Raw genomic sequence first — 26,133 nt, 5'->3', positions numbered from 1 at the left:
CGTCGGGCGCTCTAGGGCTGCAGCCGCCGCGGAGACCTCACCCTGATTTCTCAGAAACTCTGTGGATAGAAGGCAACGTGGATAAAACATCTAATCTGCACATTGCTTGCCTGCACCGGAACAAGAGCTACAGGATACATTCCACGCCAGGTTCACGCGATTTCTGTCTGATTTACTCACAATCCCAAAGCACAGGGAGACCCAGAAAATCCTGCAAGTTTGGTTCCCAACCCCTGAAGGACAGTCAATATCACAATTGAGTCACAACAAACTTTTGGTTTCCCAGTGCTTTCATAAAATTTATGTTTACACTATATTGTAGGCTATTAAGTGGGCAATAGCATTATGCCTCAGAACAATATAGATATCTTAAATAGAAACACCTCTTTGCTGAAAGAAAAAAGATGCTAACCATTATCTGAGCCTTCACTGAGTCCATTATTTTTGCTGCTGAGGGTGTGAACACTGTAAGAGGTATCAAAACGTGACACACAGACATGAAGTGAGCAAAGGATGTTGGAAACATGGAGCCGAAAGACTTGCTGGAAGCAAGGTTGACTAACACAAACTTTCAATTTGGTAAAGAAAAAGAACAAAGAAAAGAAAAGCAGTACCTGTGAAATACAATAACACAACATGCAACAGAGTGAAGTGTGCCTGTAACTGTTAAGGGCAGTTTCCCATCCCAGGCTTTGTCTTTAAACTATGCGGCCCACCATGTGAAAACCTGGTCCCTGGTCACGATTGCCACAGCCTCATCCAGCCTGCCATGCACACAACTTATAATTACTTCCCACTTAAGGACTTCTATTTTCCCAAGGCCCACCACTCCCTTGCATCAGGGAATTCACATTTGACTGCTGTCATGTCACCGTTTCCTTTGCATGACAGCTGCTTCTCGCCTCTGTAATTTTATGGTCAGTGGCTAGATCTTTTTCTCAGCTCTCCAAGTACTAGCATGGAGCCTACTATGAGCAGAGGCTCAGTTCATGTTTAGGGAATAAATAAGCCTGTGAGCATGAGGTTGAAATTATTAGAATTTAATTCTACATTTTGAATTAACCAAGTATATACTGTTGTTTATAATTTTGTAAAAACACAGAGTACAAGGCATGAGGAATCCAAATACCATCTTACTTTTCCTATGTTTCTTGATCCCACATATTTTACTGCTTAACTTTTTAATATTTTCAAGGAAATAACATATTGCAATGCCATTTTGTCTTGAACTGGCTTACTAAATAAGATGGAAGCTTCCCCATTTGCTTTACACAACAGAAAAACTCTTATCCTTAAGACCAATAAAAGTGTGACTGATGTTATTCATACACTTAGATTATAAGCTAGGTAAGCTTTCATTTAGGAGCAGCATTAGAAAAGTAGAGAACTTAAAAACACAAGTTTCTTTCTAAATTCCCCATACAGAACAGGAACACCAAGGTATTTTACACTATGAATCCTTGGTGACGTCCAGTCCTATACTACTTGGAACACTGACTACTCTCTTGAGCCACAAAGTGCAGAATTTGCCTCAGCTTCACTAGGTGTGGAAGGAACTGCTGGGGGAACTCTGGGACATCCGCTAGCTTGGGCCCTCTCTTCCTCATCTTTCAAAGCCTCTTCATACCCAAAGTGCAAGGCACTGGGATCCAAATGGTTAATCCTGGCCAGGAACTCCAGGACTCTCATCTTGCTTGCTTCAGCGTGTGCTCTCGGACCCCACAGGAGCTCATAGCATGCTGGATCATTGCCGGACACTTGCTGATATTCCAAATACTTCAGCTGCACCAAATCTTGGGTGATGAGCTTCTTGGGCTCCCCAAATAAGAAATGCCTCTTCCCAGCATAGATATTCATCTTACCCAGGAAATCCAAGATGTCTTCCTCTGGGGCACAGTTGCCCTTCATGAAGATCACACCGAGGAGATTCATCAGGAGACCGGTCTTGGGAAAACCCCTGCCATGGTGCACGATCCCATTGCGGGCGAGATTCATCTTGCTGACAAGGACATAAGAATGCTTGGCAGTGTTGTCTTTCTTCACGTCAATACCAAATACCACCTCCATCCTGTCAGAAGCACTTTTGAGGATTCTGAGGAATCAATTTTGGTACTTTTTATCGATGATTTTCAGCATATTTGCTTTCTTAATGGGCTTTTTCATCTTACACATGCGTAACAGGAACTGCACCAACAGACTTGTCTGCCTGGTTAGTGAGTGTTTTCCAGACCGCACATTGGAGAGAGGGGGTTGAGAGGAATTTTGCTTTTTCCCAATTTTCCCAAGGGTTCTTTTGGATGATCTTGTGGGAGAAACACCTGCAGGCACAGTGGTGGTGGCCATGGCCCCCTGAGGACTCTTGAGATGGTTACAAGACCTAGCACCGGACTTTCCCTTAGCATCAACCCCAGGACCAGGACTGGAGGAAGATGAGAGTGCTTCCATCGTGGTGGCAGTGACCTGAGTGCCCCTCAGATCCTGGGTGCCATGCTGAGCCTGGTGGCGTTTCTCACAGGTGTGGAACTTAGCCTTCTTACCCTGAGGCATGGTGACTGTGGTCAGGACAACAGGCAGGAGTGCAGGTAGAACAGCACGTGATCTGGGCAGAGAGGAGAGAGAATGAGTGGGTGTGAGTGCCCACAGCAGGGAGGCACCACTCGGTCTTTAAGAAGGCCCACTCTGCAGGTTTCCTTGTGGGCACTGCTCTACAAACCCAGAGGACTCCTGATCTGATCACCCTGTCCTTTTGAAAACTCTGTCAAAATAATTGAGACTCAGGCTGCAGCCTGCCAGCCCTGCCGCCTGCTTCCTGGGGCTGAGGAGCAGTGGGCCAGTCCTTGAGGATAACCCCCTCCATTCTGGAGGGTGGGGGTCCTCTCAGTTCATATTCAGGACAATCGTATCAACCTTTGGCAGGTGCAGGGCCCCCTCCTCTGTGCAGCTCTAAGCTTATACCCCAGAGGCTGGTCCTCATCTTCCTGTGATACCTGAAGAAGTGAAGAGGTACCTCAGCCCAGTGTCCCTGGCAGGGGGCACCCACAGCAGTCAGCTCTAGGGAACTCTGTCCTGGGCTCACTGGGGTTTTCCGTCCCCTTTCAGGGTCTTTCCTTGGCTCTAGGTAGAGCCTGGGACACCGGTGTCTGCTGCCCTGGTGTACCTCCTCTCAGACAAAGGCTCTCACCAATCCCATACCATCAGAAAGAAAGGAGAGTTCGCATACACCTGACTTCCATGCCTGGGCTTGTCAGTGCTGTGCGGTGGGTGGGGGTGGGGGATGGTGCTCTGTATTGTTTTCCCTGTTCTAGGGTGAGAGTGATCAACATTGTTTTTTCAGGGTCCTCATGCTGACTTCTCTGAAGCCCTGGGCCTCCTCCCTTGGCAGAATTGAGGCCATTCACATATTCCAACATCCTCACATCTCTGAACTCTCCAGACAAAAGTGAGAAGACTCACTCAGCTTCACAGATATGCTAGGTTTCCACTTGGAAAAGAGCCAAAATTTATGACAACTTAAGTTTAGAGTTGGTGTTCACCTTAGACCTCATTCCAGTCTGGGTAGAACTTAGGACTCCTCCCACCAATAACCTGGGTAATTCAGCCTCAGAGCAAAGTCCTGAATTCCCCGAATTCCTGGAGGGGCAAAGTCAGGATAAGACATACATGACTACCCTTCACTCGAGCCCCCTAGATACGTAGGTGCTCTGCTTTGTGAAACCACCCCTAAACGGGAAGGCCTCCCAATCAGTATTTAGGGTTCTCAATTCACTGCAATTAGGACAGAGGTATCCTCCATCTGCAAGCAGGGGCTACTCCTGACCAAAGCCCTCCCATCCCTGAGACTTGTCCAGGCAGAACTCAGTTTGATGGCTCTGCCGGAGCTTCCCAGGGCTCACAGCAGCAGTGAAACTTAGTGCAGCCCTCTTGCTTATGGGCTGAGTGGCCCCTGCCTCAGTCGCAACTCAGTTTTCACGACTCTGGACCAGTGCTGGGAATCCACCTTCTGCCGCCAGAGGCCTGATTGCTGGATAGAAGTCCTTACTTCCAGGAAACTGTAAAACGGAAGTCAGGATGACTCATTTCTGGCCATGATGCACAGGGTGTCAGATAGCTCGGGGACACGGGGGCACAGGGAGGATGGGGGCACGCAGGGGGTGGGGTTGGGGAAATCCGTGGGAGGGTGTCCTATGGTCCTCATTCGGAGTCTCCATCTTCATGTCTATTAGAGTCTGACACTCGTCCCTTACCTGAACTCTGTCCACAAGCCTCCAAACAGAGCTTCACCTCCTAGAGTTCAGCAGAGGAGAAGTCAGGGAATTGAGCGCATGGGTGCTGCTTTGTGTCACCATCTTTATTGCCAGTGCTGAGTTAGCACTCGGACCTCTCCCCATGGCTGGAGTTGGGGCCTAGGTTTCTATTATAGAATCAAGTAATCTCTTTGATCTTACACAATCTCTTAGATCAAGATTTACTGATAATTCAGCCTAACAGTGTTGTAGGAACCATCCCCTGCCGTCACAGAGGTGAGACTTGGTGGATTTCGCTTTGTTACAGGAGGAGCAACGGTCCCATGAGTCCACATTCAGGTCCTCACCTTGCCTTCAGATCAGTCCTGGGAATCCACTCTCGTTTAAACGAACACCCTGAACAACAATCAGAGCTCATTGCCACCAGCACGAAAGTTGGGGGGAGCCAATTCTGGCAATGGCTACCCTGTGTGGGATCTCTGAGGGATGATGGCAGGGGTGGGGCTTTGTGGGGACTCCATCGTTCAGTGTTCAGCGGTCCCTGGGTCATCCCCTAGGGATGACCTGTACCGTCTATCAGAGCCTGAGTCCCCTTACTCTATGGACTTAAGTCCTCCTGCCCCCAAACAAAGCCTTAGCCTCCCCATATCCCTAGTGGGGAGTCAGGACATGTCTCTGAGCATCTCTCCTTGACAGTGGCAGTGCCACTCTGTGAGCCTTCCTCCTTGGTGGGAGAGACCCTCTCATTAGCACTGATGGGCCTCACCTTCACTGTGGTGATGGCCAAGACACCCTCCTCTGCAGAACTGAGGTTTGATCCTGAGAGAAAAAGCCCTTCCCCTCACTGAGACCAGACAGAAATGAAGAGGCTTCTCATCCTTATAACTCTGCCAGGAGCCTCTGGGGTTAGGAATAGGGGCAGGGGTGTGTAAAGCCTCCTCATTTGTGGGTCTAGTGGTACTTCTTTCTTCACTCAGGGACCTCACCATGATCCTGGCCAGTCCTGGGACCTGACCCTCCAACCTGAGATTCTCCCTCTACTGAACTGAGGCCATTCTTCTTCGACTGAGACTTTGACCTCATAGAGAACTCTAAGACTTGTAATAGGGAATTACAAGTATCCTGTCTGCGTGTTCTAGGTTTGAGAACAAGTTTGGGCAGGTCTCTGAATGACCTATATTTTAGGGTGGTTGTCCCTCCAGTCCTCACTCATGTGGGCCCTCATTTTGTCTATCTCTTGGAATAATAGGTTCCTGGGGAACACCACATCCTTGCAAAATCTTGAGCAGTGTCTCTAAAGCAAACCTTACAGTTTCATGTTCCAGACTTCATGTGAGATGGGGAAAATGTCACAGAAGGCAGGGGGCAGGATGGGGTACGCTCCCAGAGAAAAATGTTGATCTCTCTGTTTCTGGAGGGGGCGGGATTTAGGATGGGGGGGACACATGTACACCTGTGGCTGATTTTTGTCAATATATGGCAAAAACCACAATATTGTAAAGTAATTAATCTCCAATTAATTTAATTTAAAAGAAAAAAAAAACTTAGCCAGAGTCAGTCTCTTAGGTGAATTGTTTTAATTGATTTATAGGCATACCTTTAAAAAACTGTACTTCACTTAACCATGCTTCACATATAGTGTTTCATTACAAACTGAAAGTTTACAGTAACTGTGCATTGAATATAACTATGGCATCATTTCCCCAAAACCGTGTGTTCACTTGGGGTCTCTGGGCCACATTTTGTAAATTTGTGAAATATTTTAAACTCTTCGCATATTTTATTCCTTATGGTGCTCTGATCAGGTCTCTGTTACTATTGTAGCTGTATTTTAATTTTAAATTAAGCTATGTACATTTTTTAGACATTTTCTAGTAAGTGTACAATAGGATTAACAACTTTTATAAGCACTGGGAATCCCCCAAATTCCCATGATTTACTTTATGGCAATATTCACTTTATTTCAGTGATCTAGAACCCAACCCACCATATCTGAGATATGTGCACATTTCTAAAGGAAAGGAGCAGTCCAATATGGTTTTCTGCTCTTTTGATTGAAGTTCTCTGAAACTGCATAGAGAGACGATCTTATTGTCACTATCATCTATTTCTCCTCCTTATTGCTGTCATTTCCTGAGGTAGCCTTCAAGGCTTTGTGCCTGATGAAGTGTATTGGAATATATCCAGAGTCCTTACTTTTATCCCAAGATACATTTGAGTGTTAAGGAACACAAGCTCTGCTTTAGGGCAAGAAGAGTATAACAGCGTCAGATCTAGAGGAATTCAGAGAGGAATCTAATTCCAGGCCTATCAGTCACTAGTGTTCCCCAGCAAGGGCTCACTGCCTGATGCACCTAAAAGCCAATATTATGGAATGGGCTTTTGAGAAAAAAACTTTATTTCAAGGTGGAGTGGCAAGAAGACATGAGGCGGGGCTCTCAAATCTGTCTCCTCAACCCAGAAACTGGGGTAAAATGAAAGGGTTTAGGGGAACTATAAACTTGGAAACTATTTGGCTAGTCTTGAATTAGTTCATGTAAGCTATTCATGTTGCTAGAAGCCAGATTTTCCGTATTGAAGGACTTCATACAGTTCTCCCCTGGCAACATTCCTACTCTGAGAGTTCCAGAGACTGAACCCTCTTGGTTCTGCAGTCATCCTGGAAACATAGGCTCCTTTTTGCACATGCACAGTGCTGCCTCTAAAAATAACTCAAGGTTTGATTAATCAACAACGTGTTTTAAGAAGGCAAAACCACTTTAAACTGCTCAGTGTTTTGTTTCAATCCCCCCATTTCTCTTTGTACATTCTTCAAGCTTGTGGGAAATCACCCTCAATTTGGTTAATGGTTCTTAAATTGTATAAAAAATGATAATCCCAGGTCCAAGATTTTTGTACCAACAGGACTGGAGTGTTATATAAGCATTGACAAGGTTGGATTAATTGGTATTTAAGAAAGGTGATTATCACATGTCTCTTTATAGGCTATTGCTTTGTTTTTTTTTTTTTTGGGGGGGGGGCTATTGCTTTAAATTTGGAGTTTTGGTGCCTGGATGGAATTTATTAGTGTTAGGTCAGCTGTCTTGGCTCTTCCTGGCCACTCATCAGTCCTAACTGAGCTCTGCAGTTGACTGACTGATTTCTTCCACTCTAGTGCTCAAAATAGTTTACATCTTGACCAGCAGAGAGCCTGGACCAACTGTCTTTAACCAATGCTTGCTGCCTCTTGCCAGCCTTCATGGATTGCAGCCAACATCAACCAGCACTCTTATTAGGGAATTGAGGTCTCCGGATGACACAGAAATGTTGGCTTCCCCTGGAAAACCCTTGTATTCATGGGAGCTGTAGGAAAGCCATCAGGACTTATCTATCTTGGCTCAGAGCACTTTGTTACTTTAAGAAGAAAAAGGGGCAAACTAGAGGCATCTCTCCTTAATTTAGGACCCAATTCCATCTCCTAGTTTGGTTTCTGGGAAGAGTTGGCTGTATGAATTCCCTGGAAAGCCAATGAGAAAAATGGACAGTCTCAAGGTGACCAATTTGGATTTGAGGGTTCACTTAAAGAACCCTGAAAAGTTTTCCTTTAGAGGTGGCTGTCATACCATAGCTTGAGAGTCACACGTGCTACCCAACTTCTAAGGAATTTGTCCAGTTCCATGACTGGAGCCCATTTGGTCACAGGCTCCTAATATTTCCACCCCGCCATGTGCTGAGGACAAGCTTGTCTACTGAAGACAGGCCCATGGAATGTCAGGCTCTGTCTCACTCTCCACCTTGAAAATCTTACCTAGTGAGGAGGAGGGTGAAAGAGTTATTGCATCACATTGAAGAAAGTGAAAGAGGAAGCTGTCTTAGACTCAGGCAGAGCTGAGTTTCAGAGAGCAACTCAGGAGAACACATGTTAAAACACTGATTTCTGCACTTCCTTTCTGAGCATGCTGAGGTTTAATCTTTCTGGTAGATGACCAAATCATTTTACCCCTCCAGCAGAGACTACAGACATGCGAGTCTAGATGTCTGGGCAATTTCCAGGGGGAATACGTTCACCGCAAGTCCTCTATGTAGCCCATGGCCTTTAGCACCACAACCAATGGCTATTTCTCCTGGTAACATTTGATTTTTAACATCACACACACACACACACACACACACAAGCAATTCAATTCTAACTCCCTGCTATTCTGGCTGATACAAAAGAGGACTAGACTTTTTAGTGAGGAAACACCAGAATGTGTCCAATTGTATAAAATTCCTCTAACACGGGCTCATGGTTTGTTCTTCTGTGGGGGGAGAATTTTCCTGCATTACACTCCCTCATTTTACCTTTATGCTCACACCACAAGGTAATCAGGGCTGGTTTCTTTAAGAATACACTTGTGTGAAATTCAAAGGATCATAGGAGACTACTACAAACAACTATATGCAAATAAAATGGACAATCTGGAGGAAATGGACAGATTCTTAGAGGTACAACCTTCCAAGATTGAACAAGGAAGAAACAGAGAATGTGAAGAGACCAATGACAAGTACTGTAAAACAGTGATTTAAAATTTTCCAATAAAAAGCCCAGGACCAGACGGTTTCACAGGTGAATCTATCAAACAGTTAGAGAAGAGTTAATGCCTGTCCATCTCAAACTCTTCCAAAAAATTGCAGAGGAAGGAACACTCCAAAGGTCATTCTATGAGGCCACCATCACCCTGATAGCAGAACCAGGCAGGGAAACACACACACAAAGAAAATGACAGGCCAATATCACTGAAGAACATAAATTCAAAAATATTGAATAAAATACTAGCAAACCAAAAAAGAAAGTCTCTTCAATAAGTGGCGCTCTGGAAACTGGACAGCTGCATGGAAAAGAATAAAATTAGAATAATCTCTAACACCATACACAAAAATAAACTCAAAATGGATCAAAGATCAAAATGTAAGGTCAGACACTATAAAACTCTCAGAGAAGAACCTAGGCAGAACACTCTTTGACAAGTTACAGAAGTACTTTTTAAAAATTATTTTTATTGAAGGATAAATTCTTTACAGAATTTTGTTGTTTTCTGTCAAACATCAACATGAATCAGCCATAGGTATACATATATCCCCTCCCTTTTGAACCTCCCTCCTATCTCTTTCCCCATTCCACCCCTCTAGGTTGATACAGAGCCCCTGTTGAGTTTCCTGAGCCATGCAGCAAATTCTCATTGGCTGTCTATTTTGCATATGGTAATATAAATTTCCATGTTGCATTTTCCATACATCTCACCCTCCCCTCCCGTCTACCCATGTCCATAAGTCTATTCTCTATGTCTGTTTCTCCATTGCTGCCCTGTAAATAAATTCTTCCATGCCATTTTTCTAGATTCCATATATGTGCATTAGAATATGATATTTATCTTTCTCTTTCTGACTCACTTCATTCTGTATAATAGGTTCTAGGTTCATCCACCTCATCAGAACTGACTCCAATGCGTTCCTTTTTATGGCTGAGTAATATTCCATCGTGTATATGTACCACTACTTTTCTTATCCATTCATCTGTTGATGGACATCTAGGTTGCTTCCATGTTCTAGCTATTGTAAATAGTGCTGCAATGAACAATGGGATACATGTGTCTTTTCAATTTTGGTTTCCTCAGGGTATATGCCAAGGAGTGGGATTTCTGGGTCATATGGTGGTTTTATTCCTAGTTTTTCAAGGAATCTTCATATCATCTTCCATAGTGGCTGTATCAATTTACATTCCCACCAACAGTGCAGGAACATTCCCTTTTCTCCACACCCTCTCCAGCATTTATTGTTTGTAGACTTTGATGATGGCCATTCTGACTGGTGTGAGAAGATATCTAATTGTGGTTTTGATTTGCATTTCTCTAATAATGAGCGATGTTTAGCATCTTTTCATGTGTTTGTTAGCCATCTGTATGTCTCTGGAGAAATGTCTGTTTAGCTCTATTTGCCACTTTTTGATTGGGTTGCTTGTTTTCCTGGCATTGAGTTGTATGAGCTGCTTGTTCAGTTCAGTTCAGTCCAGTCACTCAGTTGTATCTGACTCTTTGCAACCCATGGACTGCAGCACGCCAGGCCCCCCTATTCATCGCCAACTCCTGGAGCTTACTCAAACTCATGTCCATTGAGTCGGTGATGCCATCCAGCCATCTCATCCTCTGTCGTCCCCTTCTCCTCCTGCCCTCAAGCTGTCCCAGCATCAGGGTCTTTTCAAGTGAGTCAGCTCTTTGCATCAGGGGGCCAGAGTATTGGAGTTTCAGCTTCAGCATCAGTCCTTCCAATGAATATTCAGGACTAATTTCCTTGACGATAGGCTGGTTGGATCTCCTTGCAGTCCAAGGGACTCTCAAGAGTCTTCTCCAACACCACAGTTCAAAAGCATCCATTTTTCATCACGCAGCTTTCTTTATAGTTCAACTCTCACATCCATACATGACTACTGGAAAAACCATAGCTTTGACTAGATGGACCTTTGTTGACAAAGTAATGTCTCTGCTTTTTAATATGCTGTCTAGGTTGGTCATAACTTTTCTTCCAAGGAGCAAGCATCTTTTAATTTCGTGGCTGAAGTCACCATCCTCAGTGATTTTGGAGCCCCCCCCCAAAATAAAGTCTGTGACTGTTTCCCCATCGAGCTGCCATAAAGTGATGGGACCAGATGCCATGATCTTAGTTTTCTGAATGTTGAGTTTTAAGCCAACTTTTTCACTCTCCTCTTTCACTTTCATCAAGGGGCTCTTTACTTCTTCTTCACTTTCTATCATAAGGGTGGTGTCAACTACATATGAGATTATTGATATTACTCTCAGCAATCTTGATTCCAGCTTGTGCTTCATCTAGCCCAGCATTTCTCATGAGGTACTCTGCATATAAATTAAATAAGCAGGGTGACAATATACAGCCTTGACATACTCCTTTCCCTATTTGGAGCTGCTTGTATATTTTGGAAATTAATCCTTTGTCAGTTGTTACATTTGCTGTTATTTTCTCCTTTTCTGAAGGTTGTCTTTTCACCTTGCTTATAGTTTCCTTTGCTGTGCAAAAGCTTTTAACTTTAATCAGGTCCCATTTATTTACTTTGTTTTTATTTCCATTACTCTAGGAGGTGGGTCATAGAGGATCTTGCTTTGATTTATGTCTTTGAGTGTTCTGCCTATGTTTTCCTCTAAGAGTTTTATAGTTTCTGGTCTGACATTTAGGTCTTTAATCCATTTTGAGTTTATCTTTGTGTATGGTGTTAGGAAGTGTTCTAATTTCATTCTTTTATACATAGCTGTCCAGTTTTCCCAGCACCATTTATTGAAGAGACTCTCTTTGCTCCATTGTATATTCTTGCCTTCTTTGTCAACAATAAGGTACCCATAGGTGCATGGGTTTATTTCTGGGCTTTCTATTTTGTTCCTTTGGTGTATATTTGTGTTTTTTTTTTTTTTTTTGCCAGTACCATACTGTCTTGATGATTGTAGCTTTGTAGTATAATTTGAAGTCAGGAAGGTTGATTCCTCCAGCTCCATTCTTCATTCTCAAGACTGCTTTGGCTAGTCAGGGTCTTTTGTGTTTCCATATGAGTTGTGAAATGTTTTGTTCTAGTTCTGTGAAAAATGCCATTGGCGAATTGATTGGGATCACATTGAATCTGTAGATTGCATTTGGTAGTATAGTCATTTTCATAATATTGATTCTTCCTACCCAGGAACATGGAATATCTCTCCATCTGTTTATGTCATCTTTGATTTCTTTCATCAGTCTCTTATAATTTTCTGCATACAGTTCTTTTGTCTCATTAGGTAAGTTTATTCCTAGATACTTAACTTTTTTTGTTGCAGTGGTGAATGGGATTGATTACTTCATTTCTCTCTCTGACTTTTCATTGCTAGTATATAGAAATGAAAGTGATTTCTGTGAATTGATTTTGTATCCTGAAACTTTGCTAAATTCACTGATTAGTACTAGTAATTTTCTGATACTATCTTTAGGTTTTTCTACATACAGTATCATGTCATCTGCAAACAGTGAGAGCTTTACTTCTTAGTTTCTGATCTGGACTCTTTTTATTTCTTTTTCTTCTTTGATTGCTGCAGCTAGGACTTCCAGAACTAAGTTGAATAACAGTGGTGAAAATAGACACCCTTGTCTTGTTCCTGATCTTACGGGGAATGCTTTTAGTTTTTTACCATTGAGAATAATGTTTACTGTAGGCTTATCATATATGGCCTTTACTATGTTGAGGTAGGTTCCTTCTATACCCATTTTTTGAAGAGTTTTAATTATAAATGGGTGCTGAATTTTGTCAGAGGCTTTGTCTGCATCTATTGAGATTATCATATGGTTTTTATCTTTCAATTTGTTAATATGGTGTGTCACATTGATTGATTTGCATATATTGAAGAATCCTTGCATTCCTGGAATAAACCCAACTTGATCATGCTGTATGAGTTTTTTGATGTGTTGCTGAATCCTGTTTGCTAAAATTTTGTTCTGGATTTTTGGATCTATGTTCATCAGTGATATTGGCCTGCAGTTTTCTTTTTTGGTGTTGTCTATGTCTGGTTTTGGTATCAGGGTGATGGTGGCCTAGTAGAATGAGTTTGGAAGCGTTCCTCCCTCTGCAAGTTTTTGAAAGAGTTTTGGAAGGATAGGCTCTTCCCTAAATGTTTGATAGAATTCTCCTGTGAATCCATCTGCTCCTGGGCTTTTGTTTTTTGGGAGATTTTTGATCACAGCTTCAATGTCACTGCTTGTAATTGTAACCCAATTACAAGCAGTGTAATTGTAAATTACATAAATTCTATTTCTTCCTGGTTCAGCCTTGGAATATTGAACTTATCTAAGAATCTGTCCATTTCTTCCAGGTTATTCATTTTATTGCCATATGCTGCTACTGCTGCTGCTAAGTCACTTCAGTCGTGTCCGGCTCTGTGCCACCCCATAGATGGAAGCCCACCAGGCTCCCCTGTCCCTGGGATTCTCCAGGCAAGAATACTGGAGTGGGTTGCCATTTCCTTCTCCAATGCATGAAAGTGAAAAGTGAAAGGGAAGTTCCTCAGTCATGTCTGACTCTTAGCGACCCCATGGACTACAGCCTACCAGGCTCCTCCATCCATGGGATTTTCCAGGCAAGAGTACTGGAGTGGGATGCCATTGCCTTCTCCGTTATTGCCATATAGTTGTTCATAATAGTCTCTTATAATCCTTTGCATTTCTGCATTGTCTGTTGTAACATCGCCTTTTTCATGACTAATTTTGTTGATTTGGTTCTTCTCTCTCTTGTTCTTCATGAGTCTGGCTAAAGGTTTGTCAATTTTGTTTATATTCTCAAATAATCAGCTTTTAGTTTTACTAATCTTTACTATTGTTTCTTTCTTTTTATTTCTGCTTTATCTTTATGATTTCTTTCCTTCTACTAATTTTGGGGGGGTTTTGTTCTTCTTTTTCCAGTTGTTTTAGGTGTAAAGTTTGATTGTCTATTTGATGTTTTTCTTGTTTCTCGATGTAGGATTGTATTGCTATAAACTTCCCTCGTAGAACTGCTTTTGCTGCATCCCATAGGTTTTGAGTTGTCGTGTTTTCATTGTCATTTGTTTCTTGAAATTTTTTGATTTCTCTTTTGCTTTCTTCAGTAACCTGTTGGATATTTAGAAACGTGTTGTTTAATCTCCATGTGTTTGTGTTTCTTACAGTTTTTTTCTTGTAATTGATATCAAGTCTCACAGCATTGTGGTCAAAGAAGATGCCTGATATGATTTCAGTTTTCTTAAATTTACTGAGGTTTGATTTGTGACCCATGATGTGGGCTATCCTGGAGAATGTTCCATGTGCACTTGAGAAGAAGGTGTATTCTTCTGCATTTGGATGGAATGTCCTGACAATGTCAAAGAGATCCATCTCATTGAATTTATCATTTAAGACTTGTGTTTCCTTATTAATTTTCTGTTGATAATCTGTCCATTGGTGTGAGTGGGGTGTTAAAGTCTCCTACTATTATTGTGTTACTGTCAATTTCTCCTTTTATGTCTGTTAGTGTTTGTCTTATGTATTGTGGTGCTCCTATGTTGGGTGCAGAGATATTTACAATTGTTATGTCTTCCTCTTGGATTGATCCCTTGATCATTATGTAGTGTCCTTTCTTATCTCTTGTAGTCTTTATTTTAAGGTCTATTTTGTCTGATATGAGGATTGCTACTCCAGCTTTCTTTTGCTTCCAGTTGGCACGGAATATACTTTTCCATTTTCTCACTTTCAGTCTATATGTGTCTTTAGGTCTGAAGTGGGTTTCTTGTAGACAGCATATATATGGGTCTTGTTTTTGTATCCATTCAGCCAGTCTGTGTCTTTTGGTTGGAGCCTTTAATCCATTTATATTTAAAGTAATTATTGATATATATGCTCCTATTGCCATTTTCTTAATTGGGTGTGATTTTGTAGATCTTTTTCTTCTGCTGTATTTCTTGACTATATAAGTCCTTTTAACATTTGATGTAAATCTGGTTTGGTGGTACTGAATTCTCTTAACTTTTGCTTGTCTGAAAAGCTTTTTATTAGTCCATCAATTTTGAATGAGATCCTTGCCAGGTACAGTAATATTGGTTGTAGATCTTTCCTTTCAGTACTTTAAATATATCTTGCCATTCCCTTCTGGCCTGCAGAGTTTCTCCTGAAAGATCAGCTGTTAAGAAAATGAGGTTTCCCTTGTATGTTACTTGTTGCTTCTCCTTTGGTGCTTTTAATATTCTTTGTGTTTAGTCTTTATTAGTTTGATTAGTATGTGTCTTGTCATGTTTCTCCTTGAGTTTATCCTGTATGGGACTCTCTGTGCCTCTTGGACTTCATTGACTATTTCCTTTTCCATGCTGGGGAAATTTTCAAATATAATCTCTTGAAAAATCTTCTCATACTCTTTCTTTCTCTCTTCTTCTTCTGACACCCCTATAATTGGTGTGTTTGATATTGTCCCAGAGGTCTCTGAGACTATCCTCAGTTCCTTTCATTCTTTTACTTTATTCTGCTCTTCAGAAGTTATTTCCACCATTTTGTCTTCCAGCTCACTGATTCGTTCTTCTGCTTCAGATATTCTGCTCTTGTTTCCTTCTAGATTATCTTTTACTTAGTAATTGTGCTGTTTGTCTCTGTATTTTTTTTCTTTAATTCTTCTAGGTCTTTGTTAATTGACGGTTGCATTTTCTGCGTTTTGTTTTCAAGGTTTTTGATCATCTGTACTCTCATTATTCTGAATTCTTTTTCAGGTAGTTTGACTATTTCCTCTTCATTTATTTGGACTTCTGAGTTTCTAGTTTGTTCCTTCATTTGTGTAGTATTTATCTGCCTTTTTTTTTTTAACTTATTGTGTTTGAGGTCTCCTTTTCCCAGGCTTCTAAGGTTGAATTCTTTCTTCCTTTTGGTTTCTGCCCTCCCTCCTAAGGTTGGTCCAGTGGTTTGTGTAATCTTTATTTAGGGTGAGATTTTGTTTTTTGTTTGTTTGTTAGTTTTTCCTCTGATGGGCAAGGCTGAGTGAGGTTGTTAATCCTGTCTGCTGATGATTGGGTTTGTATTTGTTTTGTTTGTTCTTTAGATGAGGCATCCTGCTCAGGGTGCTCTGGTGGTTGGGTGATGCTGGGTCTTCATGCGTTTTTCTTTGTCTGAGTTCTCAGTATTTGATACTCCCTAGGGTTAGTTCTCTGGTAGTCTAGGGTCTTGGAGTCAGTGTTCCCACTCCAAAGGCTCAGGGCTTCATTTTTGGTCAGGAATGAAGATTCCACAAGTGGTTTGTTATAGCATTTAGTGAGATTAAAAGAAATACCCCAAAACAAGAAACCAAAGATGAACCCCAGACAAATGGTTGTTAGAAAATCAGGAAAAGAATAATTAAAATAATGGAATATACATATATACACCCATGAGCAAAGTCAAAACATTCCAACAAAAATAAAGTAGAATGTATTTGATCTGGTGAACATAGGAAATCAAAAATTATATTTACCAGTTAATAACAGAAGTAACTAAAGCACAAAGTGGAAAACAAAACTAAAGCAAGGTGCCAAGTGGGGAATAAAGTTCTGAAAACAAAACTAACAAATATTTTGAGAGGAAAGAAAGAAAAGAAAGAAAGAATAGATATGCAAAGTTAAACAGAGGAGGAAGAAGAAGGTTTATATAAAAATTAACTGCAAGGGGAAAATAACAGTAGGAAAAGCAAACAATGGAATAAATGTAGAAAAATATAATAGGTTTTTAAAAATTAAAAGTATAAAAAAAGAGAAAAGAAAAAAATGGAAGAAGAAAGAAAAAAGGAAAAAAAGGGAAAACTCCACAGAACTACAAAAGCCCAATGTAGATGCAGAGGTTTATAACAATAAAAAGTTTGACTGAATATCCATAAATACATATATACCCATAAGCAAAATCAAAACAGTCTAATGAAAATAAAGTACAGTAGATTGACCTGGAAAACAAAGGAAACCAAAAATATGTCTAGCAGAACAAAACTAACTAAAGCACAACTGGAAAACAAAACTAAAGCAAAGTGCCAACTGGGGAATTAAAGCAATGAAAATAAAATTAACATACATTGAAAAGAAAAGAAAGAAAGAAAGAATAGATATGCAAAGTTAAATAGAGGTACATAAAGAAGATTTATATACATTAAAGATTAACTGCAAGGGGGAAAGAACAGTAGGAAAACAAAGAAATAAATTTAGAAAAAATAATAATAGGTTTAAAAAAGTAAAAATTAAAATTAAAAAAAAGAGAAAAGAAAAAAAATAAGGAAAACTCCCTATAACCGCAAAAGCCCAATGTAGAGGCAGGGGTTTATAACAACAATAAAAATCTGACTGTGAAAAGTAAAAAAAAAAAAGCTCAAAGCCTTAATTAGATTTCATTGTGCCACTAAAATCGACAATTACAACGGTGGGGGGGGGGCGGGGGAGGAAAAAGAAGAAAAAAATCCAAAAGAATCTACAGAGTAAGTCAAAAAATAAGAATAATGAATGTTTTCTTGAGTCACTGCTGTCAGAGTCCTTTCCCTCGCTGGGAGCCACAGTCCACCTCACCTCCCTAGGATGCCCTCCAACACTGTGCTGGTCTCTGGACCTGCTGTGGGGGCAGCTCAGATTCTAATCTGGTCCTACTACTCTGTATTCTTGCCTCCAATGTCCACAGCTACCAGAACTAGTGCATTTTCTTTTGTGGGAGCTCTCAATGACCTACAATATATTTCATAGACACAGAGTCTGCCTAGTTGATTGTGTGGATTTCATCTGCAGCTTGTACAGCTGGTGGGAGGGTTTTGGGTCTTCTTCCTTAGTCACACTGCCCCTGGGATACAATTGTGGTTTTATTTCCACCACTGCATGTGAGTCATCCACTGGGGTTTACTCCTTAGGCTGCCCTACAGGACTTGGGTTTGCCCCTGCGAAGGCCAGGTGTGGAGGTGGTACAGCTGCTTGGGTCCCAGGGGTTCTGGCAGCACCAGGTACTCAGGGGAGTTGGTGGCTAGGGCAGCAGGAAATATAGTGCTCTAGAGGGGTATGGCAACCAGTATTGGCCAATACACTCCAGTGTCCTTGCCTGGAGAGCCCCCTTCCCTGACAGAGAAGCCTGGCACGCCACAGTCTACAGGGTTGCAAAGAGTCTGACACTACTGAAGCCATCCTGCACACAGACGCAAGATTTTTTTGGCCTGTGGCAGCTCTGCCCCAGTGAGATTTGAGCGTGAAGGTGGTGCAGCTGCGTGGCTTGCAGGGACCCTGGCGGTGCCAAATGTGCTGGGACACGGACTGCCTCTGCCGCAGCAAATATGGCCCTATCAGTCTTTTTTCGAGTCTCTTGTAGCTGGCTATCAGAAGGCCTCTTTGGCCAGTCTTTCTCCATAGCTCCGCCCGTTCAGGCACTTAACAGGGTGCCACTGCCTGGGGTCCTTCTCTGTTGTTCAGGGCATCAGTCACTTCAAGGAGCACCCTGGGTGGGGTCCTATTCTGTAGTTCAGAGCATCAAGTGTTTTATGTACCAGCCTCTCTACTGTTCAGGTGCCAATGCCGGCATGTGAGGGGAGAGAGGCTATGGTGATGGGTCCACCTCCTACACATGACTCAGCAGTATCGCCTTGCTTCCATGGCTACCTGGCTTACCTCCACAGGCATTTCCCACCACAGTTTCCTCCCTCACATCCCCTTGATCCATCTCCCTATGGTCAACAGCAGCCCTCGCCCTGAGATTGCTCCACAATCCCTAAGCTCCCAGCTGCTGCACCTTCCAGGGGATCTATGACCCTGTCCGGGGTATATATGGCTGCTACAAGGACTGTCTGATTCTCATTCATTTAGGCTGCCACAGATCAGCTGTTTCACTCTCAGCCTTAAATGTTTCTCCTCTGACTCAGACAATTGTCCTGACTTGGGTATCAGACCCCTGCTTCAGTTCCCCTACCCACCAAAAGGAGGTCCTGTCCTACTAACACTCCTGTTTTTCCTTCTAGTTCCTTTGTCCTACCAAGTTTTGCATGGGTCTATATATTCTTTTCCACTGGTCAGGTACTCCTACCTGCTCTCAGCTGGTGTTCTGCATGCATTTCTGTGTCTGAAGGTATATTCCTGATGTATCTGTGGAGAGAGATATACTCCATGTCCACCTACTCCTCTGCCATCTTGTTCTCTCCAGCAGTAATTTTTTTTTTAGCAATATCGTTTCTGATTCACCTTCTAGAGTAATGAAAATAAAAACAAACAGGTGACATCTAATTAAAGTTAAAAGCTTCCATAGAGCAAAAGAAACCATAAAGAAAAAGACAATTCACAGAATGAGAGGAAATATTTGCAAATAAAGCAAACAACAAGGGATTAATCTCCAAAATATATAAAAGGCTCATACACTCTACGTCAAATAAACAATCCAAACAAAAATTGGCAGAGGATATAAATAAAGACACCTTCAAAGAAGACATACTGATATCCAAAGAGCACATGAAAAGATCCTCAACATCACTAATTATCAGATAAATGCAAATCAAAACTGCAATGACGTATCACCTCACACCAGCCAGAATCGTCATCATCCCCAAATCTGCAAACAATGCATGATGGAGAGAGTGTGAAAAAAAGGGAACTCTCTTGCACTGTCGGTGGGAATGAAAATTGATACAGTCACTATGGAGAATATTATGGAAGCTTCTTGAAAAAACTAAAAATAGAGTTACCATATGATCCAGCAATTCCACTACTGGCACATATCCAGAGAAAACCATGATTCATAAATGTATATGCACTTCAATCTTCATTGCACCACTATTTATATTAGCCAAGGTATGGAAGTAACCCAAATGTCCATCAACAGAGGAAAGAATAAAGCAGATGTGGTACATATATAAAGTGAAATACTACGCACTCATAAAAACGAATTAAATAATGCCATGTACAGCAACACGGCAGAGAAGGCAATGGCACCCTACTCCAGTACTCTTGCCTGGAAAATCCCATGGATGGAGGAGCCTGGTAGGCTGCAGTCCATGGGGTCTCGAAGAGTCAGACATGACTGAGTGACTTCACTTTGACTTTTCACTTTCCTGCATTGGAGAAAGAAATGACAACCTACTCCAGTGTTCTTGCCTGGAGAATCCCAGGAATGGGGGAACCTGGTGGGCTGCCGTCTATGGGGTCGCACAGAGTCAGACACGACTGAAGTGACTTAGCAGCAGCAGCAGCAACATGGATGGACCTAGGGAACGTCATACTAAGTAAAGTAAGAGAGAGAAAGACAAATATCATATGATATCACTTATGTGTAGAATCTAATTTTTTTAAAAATGACACAAATAAACTTATTTACAAAAGAGAAACAGACTTCTGGATATCGAAAACAAGCTTATGGTTACCATTGGAGAAATGTTGGGGGAAGGATACATTAGGAGCTTGAGATAAACATACACAACTGTCGTGTCTGACTCTTTTTGATTCCATGGACTGTAGTCCAACAGGATCTTCTGTCCATGAAGTTTTCCAGGCCAGAATACTGGAGTGAGTTGCCATTTCCCGCTCTAGGGGATCTTCCCGACCCAGGGATTGAACCCACTTCTCTTGTGTCTCCACCATTGACAGTGGATTCTTTACCTCTGCACTACCTGGGAAGCCCACATACACAATTACTATGTATAACAGTGATAACCAAAAACAACCTACTGTATAGCATAGGGAACACTACTCAATATTCTGTAGTAAACTGAATCTAAAAATGAATGAATATATATGTATCTATAACTGAATCACTTTATTATACACCTGAAACTAATACAACATTGTAAATCAAGTATACTCCAATAAAATAAAACAGAAAAATAATATTACCATAATATCTAGCAATTCCCTTCCTGGGAATATATCCAGAGAAAATTATAATTTGAAAAAATGTACGAGCACCCCAATGTTCATTGCAGCATTATTTACAATATCCAAGACATGAAAGCAACCTAAATGTCCATCAACAGAGGAAGAGATAAATATGTGGTCCAGAAATACAAAGGAATATTACTTAGCCATAAAAAAAGAATGAAAGAATGCCATTTCCAGCAACATGGATGGATCTAGGGATTGTCATACTAAGTGAAGTAAGTCAGACAAAGACAAATATATCCCTCATATGTGTAATCTAATTTTAAAAAGTGATAAAATGTACTTATTTACAAAACAGAAAGAGTTACAGATATTGAAAACAATCTTACAGTTACTAAAGGGGAAGTATAGTGAGGGAGGCATAAAACAGGAGCTTGGGATGAATTTACACACACCATTATGTATAAAATAGATAATCAATAAGGACCTCCTGCATAGCACAGGAAACTCTAATATTCTGTGACTACCTATATGAGAAAAGAAACTGAAAATTAATGAATGTATATATATGTATAACTGAATCACTTTGCTATATACCTGAAACTAACACAACATTGTAAAACAACTGTACTCCAGTAAATTTTCAAAAATAGACTATCTGGGCATGCATCTAACAAAAACCATAATTTGAATAGGAACAAGCACCCCCATATTCCTTGCAGCACTGTTTACAATAGACAAGACATGGAAACAACCTACAGGTCTATCAACAGATGAAAAAGATGTGATACATAAATACAATGGAAGAATACTCAGCCATAGAAAAGAATGAAAGAATGCCATTTTCAGCAACATGGATGGACCTAGAGATTGTCAGACTAAGTCAGACAAAGACAAATACTGTAGTATATTGCTCATAGGTACAATCGAATTTTTAAAAATGACACAAATGGACTTATTTACAAAACAGAAACAGACTCACACAGTTTGAAAACAGACTGATGGTTACCAAAGGAGAACTTTGTGCGGAGGGATACATTAGAAGCTTAAGATGAACATACACACATAACCAATATAGAAAATAGATAACTGAACAGGACCTCCTATACTCAATATTCTGTAATAGCCTATATGGGAAAAGAATCTGGGAAAGATTGAATATAAGTATAACTGAATCACTTTGCTATACACCTGAAACTAACAAAGGACTGTAAATCAACAATCTCCAATAATTTTTCTTTTTTTTGAAAGGAATATACATCTGTAACAATACCTCTGGGCAATCACCTAAGGCATGGGTGAAAAACTGTCACCTCCATAAAGCAAGGTTTCTAGTCCAAGAGCAAGGTGTTTTATCTCCTGATTCAGAGAACCCTCACTCATATAAGATTTCATAAAGTTTTGCCACAGTGATCCAATAGCCAACGCCTATTAGGCAATCCCAACACATATAACAGTCAGACATAGACAACATAGGCAAGCAAATCTAAAGGCCTGAGACCTTATCCCAATGTTCAGAACTCTAAACCAATCCTTTGAGTACCTCAGCAGATTTAATCTTTTGCATTGTCCTCTTGGGGTGGGTCTCTAACCCACAGTTGTAGGCTTGGATTCTAACCATACAGAAGAAAATCCCCTAGGTGGGACTCTAACCCACAGTGTTGTTGTCTTTCCTCAGTTGCTCTCTCATGTCTGACTCTGTGCCACCCTATGGACTGCAGCATGCCAGGCTTCCCTGTCCTTCACTATCTTCTGGGATTTGCTCAAATTCGTGTCCACTGAGTTGGTGATGCGATCCAACCATCTCATCCTGTCTAACCCACAGTCCTGATGAGATTATTAGACCACAGACACATTTTAACTACATTTAGCTACCGGGACATTATAATGAGTTTACTCACCCCAAAGATGTCTGCTCTAGGAGCTGTTTCTTTTCTTAAAAGTATCCCGAGGATCCCGGTGTGCCATGGTGAGAAAGCAGGAACCCGGAAGGTGACTCTCTAGACAAAACTCAATTGAGGTGGCCATTCAGGGTGGGTGCTAAGAACCCACACTCTGCCAGGGGCTACAGTGCCTCAGAAAGATGGTCACAAGTCCTAAATCTCAACTGGGCTGTTCTAACTCACTGAACATGGGTTCACTGACAGATGTGCACAGAAGCCAATACTTATGGCAAGAACTTTAGAGAAAAGAGCTTTACTGCAAGGCCAACTAATGAAGGAGGCAAGGTATCAAATCTCTCTTCAATCCAGGAGCCTGGGTGCAATCTAAGGGGTCAAGGGAATTTCTAACTTGGACGCTAATTGGCTAGTCTTCAATTAGTCCCTTTCAGCTACTCAGGTTACAGGAAGCCAGGTTTTCCTTATTGAAGGATTTCTCACTTTGTAAATGGCCCTCGGGGCAACAGTTCTCTTCTCTGAGTTATGCATACTGAAGAGCTTGGCTCTGTGGTCATCCTGAGGTCATGTGTTTCTTCTTGGACACATGCAGTTCCTTCTTTGTAAAATGACTCAAGGTGTGATTAATCAACAATCTATTTGAGGTCAAACCAGTTTAAGCTGGTCAATTTTTTCACATGCAGTTTCACTAGGCCCCTGAACTCCAGCACATGACCCAAACTCCAAGACAAAGAAAATCACAGTGAACTAAATGTTGCCTAGCAAGGACAATCATGTAACATTCACACCAGAGGATGTGACATAGAATGTGCTTGAGGTAGAATCTTTCCCAGTTGGAAACAACTCAGAGTTCTTAGAATTTTTGTCATTGACCAGGATCTTCCCTCCCAGATACCTGTTCATCTAAATAACGAGTATTTCCACATACTAAAGTACCAACAAGAAATTTAGAACTTGCCTAGAATTTGCCCAATTACACACAAGATAAAATAATCGACTAGGTCCTTAAGGAGAGGTCTCTGGCTCCCTCAACCCAGGGTAAAGGTCACCAGTCCAGGAGACTGTGGATTCTCTCAGGCCCTCCATCTAAGGATCTGGCTATGCTCACCACTCCCACTGTCTCTCTACCCACCAGGCAACCTCCCTTGAAATGACCTCTCGCTGAAGGTTCTGCATTTTCCTAAGGCTCCAAAGCGAGACAGTGTATTAAAAAATGAAGACATCCGTTTGCTGACAAAGGTCCCTGTAGTCAAAGCTATGGTTTTCCCAGTAGTCATGTATGGATGTGAGAGTTGGACCATAAAGAAGACTGAGTGCTGAAGAACTGATGTTTTCAAACTGTGGTCTTGGAGAAGACTCTTGAGAATCTCTTGGACAGCAAGGAGATTAAGCCAGTCCATTCTAAAGGAAATCAACCCTGAATATTTATTGGAAGGACTGATGCTGAATCTGACTCCAATACTCCGGCCACTTGATGTGAAGAGCAGACTCATTGGAAAAGACCCTGATGCTAGGTATGAAAGATTGAGGGCAGGAGGAGAAGGGGGCAGCAGAGGGCGAGATGGTTGGATGGCATCACTGACTCAATGGACATGAGTTTGAGAAAACTCTTGGAGACAGTGAAGGGCAGGGAAGCCTTGTGAGCTGCAGTCCATGGGGTCACAAAGAATCAGACACAACTGAGTGACTGAGGATGCACACACACACACAACACTCCATGATATGTATATATCATATATCTATCCATTGATACATCAACGGACACTTGGGCTGCTTCCCTGTATTGGTTAATGTGAATAATGCTGCAATGAATATGGGAACGAAAGTATCTCTTGGAGAGTCTAATTTTAATTTCTTTGGATTAAAACCCAGAAGTGGGCTTGCTGAATCATATGGTAATTCAATTTTTAATTTTTTGAGGAACCGCAATACTGTTTTCCACAATGGTTGCACACATTGACATTCTCACTAACATTATAAAAGAGTTCTCTAAAGGCTTGCACTTAATCATCTTCCTCTGTCCTGGAGAGGGAGCAAGAAAATCAACTTTTCAAATGATTGTTGTGGTAAAACCACTTAACATCAGATCTACTCACTTAAATATCTCTTGTTTCCTCTCTTCAATGTCACAGTTAGTTTGGCATTATTATTATTATTGCTCTGGCTATGTATTACAATATAATAGTTGGACCTGAGAGTCCCTCTTAATGCTTCATACATTTCACGGTAATGAGAATAAAAAGGGAATTAAGAGCACAAGGTCAGAGGAGGCTTCCAGGAGTGAGAGGGTGAGCTTTAGACCAACTCAAATCAAGGGCCTATGGCCATCCCTGTCACTTAAACAGCCATGGAAAAGTTTGTCACATCATTAAACTCTCTGAGAGTGCCTCGGGCTCTTTAACTGTGAAGGGAGTTTGACAAGCCCTGTCTGGAAGGACTGCTGGCATGTGGTGGTAACTGTAAACCATCTGCCACAGTGCCTGGCAGGCACCATACCCCATCTCTTCTCAGGACTGGTGGCTATACTTTGCAACGAAGATCTCACCTCCCTTAGGCCTGATATAGGGCTTCCCTGATGGCTCAGCAGGAAAGGATCTGCCTGTGATTCAGGAGCTGCAGGAGACGCAGACTCGGTCTCTGGGTCAGGAAGATACCCTGGAGGAGGAAATGGCAACCCAGCCTAGAATTCTTCCTTGGAATATCCCATGGACAAAGGAGCCTGGCGGGGTACAGTCCATGGAGTCACAAAAGAGTCAGACATGACTTAGCAATTCAACAAGAAGAAGAAGGCCTGGTATAAAGAAGTGAGGGAGAGCCTTGCCTGACAGTCTTCTCCTGAGCTTTCTAGAACTGACATAAAAAGGGAGGGCATGGCTCTCCTTTGTTCCCTCTATTCAGGGGTGAGAAGACCCCTAGTCTCCACTCGGGCTTCACAATCTGACTTCTGGTGGGGCCTGGGGAATCCCCTCCTTCTTGACCTGAGGCCTATCTCCTCATAGTAAGCCCGATACCTCCCTGTGAACCTGGAGGAGGAAATAAGAATGGCCTTATCTAGCCACCCCTACCCATAGTCTCACAAGAATGAAAGCTATGGCAAGCTCCTTGGGAATGACAGACGGTTCCTCTCAGGGTTCCAAATCGGTGTCCCAAATTTGACTCTCAGCCAAGCCCTAGACTCCCCCTTCTGTAGACACCACCATCAGACCAAACCCTGACTTTCCTGCTACTCCTCGGTCAGAGCTGAAGGGCCCCTTGCCCTGGTAAATCTGCCTGAGGCCTTCTAGGCTGAGAGTAGGGAAAATTCTGTGTGGCCATCCTGGTATTTGTGTTCCCACGTTCTTTGCTGTCCTCACTGTCTTGGAAAGAACCTGGAAATATTCCCCAACTGGAAACATTCCCTGACTTGCCTTAAAGCTTCTCCACCCAGGCCAATAGTTCCCTGATCCCTGAGGAAGAAGAGTTTGCCTCATAGGGCCACCACAGGCCATGGTCTTCTGAGGCTAACAGGAGTGGAAGGAATATGTTCTGCCCCCACTGTTTTGAGGCTAGTGGTCTTTTCAAGAATTCAGGGTCCTTACCTTGACTTCTGGCACAACATGGAAATCATTCTTCTGCTGAGTTTCGGCTGCTCCCTTTGATCAGGATGAGGTTCCTTACCTCCATGTG

General features: G+C 41.9%; 3 protein-coding genes and 1 pseudogene across 5 annotated transcripts in view; all 4 read right to left on the bottom strand.

The window, feature by feature from the left end:
* LOC147340062 (melanoma-associated antigen B1-like) overlaps positions 1 to 22,603 on the bottom strand; it is a 50,985-nt gene extending 28,382 nt beyond the window's left edge. The window contains 1 exon segment of the mRNA XM_086388398.1: positions 22,471 to 22,603. The gene's annotated coding sequence lies outside the window, so the exon portion shown is untranslated.
* The window catches only part of LOC147340059 (melanoma-associated antigen B4-like), a 115,223-nt gene that overhangs the window by 64,103 nt on the left and 24,987 nt on the right, over positions 1 to 26,133 (bottom strand). The gene's annotated exons all lie outside the window — the stretch shown is intronic.
* Positions 1 to 26,133, bottom strand: part of LOC147340060 (melanoma-associated antigen B1-like) — a 64,627-nt gene that overhangs the window by 13,507 nt on the left and 24,987 nt on the right. Inside the window, exon 1 of one of the 2 annotated variants that reach the window (XM_086388403.1) lies at positions 22,471 to 22,604. The exons of the other annotated variant lie outside the window; for it this stretch is intronic. The gene's annotated coding sequence lies outside the window, so the exon portion shown is untranslated. Of the gene's footprint in view, positions 1 to 22,470; positions 22,605 to 26,133 lie in introns of those variants that run through there. 2 annotated transcript variants of the gene reach the window in all.
* Positions 1,022 to 22,608, bottom strand: LOC147340061 (melanoma-associated antigen B3-like; annotated as a pseudogene). Its single transcript, XR_015159204.1, has 3 exons — positions 22,471 to 22,608; positions 18,789 to 18,847; positions 1,022 to 2,599 (listed from the first exon to the last, which is right to left on the bottom strand). The product of XR_015159204.1 is annotated as a melanoma-associated antigen B3-like (transcript).

This window comes from Bos grunniens, chromosome X (assembly GCF_055505025.1).
Source record: "Bos grunniens cultivar Pamir isolate PY7600 chromosome X, Bosgru_T2T1.0, whole genome shotgun sequence".
NCBI lineage: Eukaryota > Metazoa > Chordata > Mammalia > Artiodactyla > Bovidae > Bos > Bos grunniens.
The sequence above is the reverse complement of the archived record's forward strand: the minus strand, read 5'-3'. Positions and strand labels throughout refer to the sequence as shown.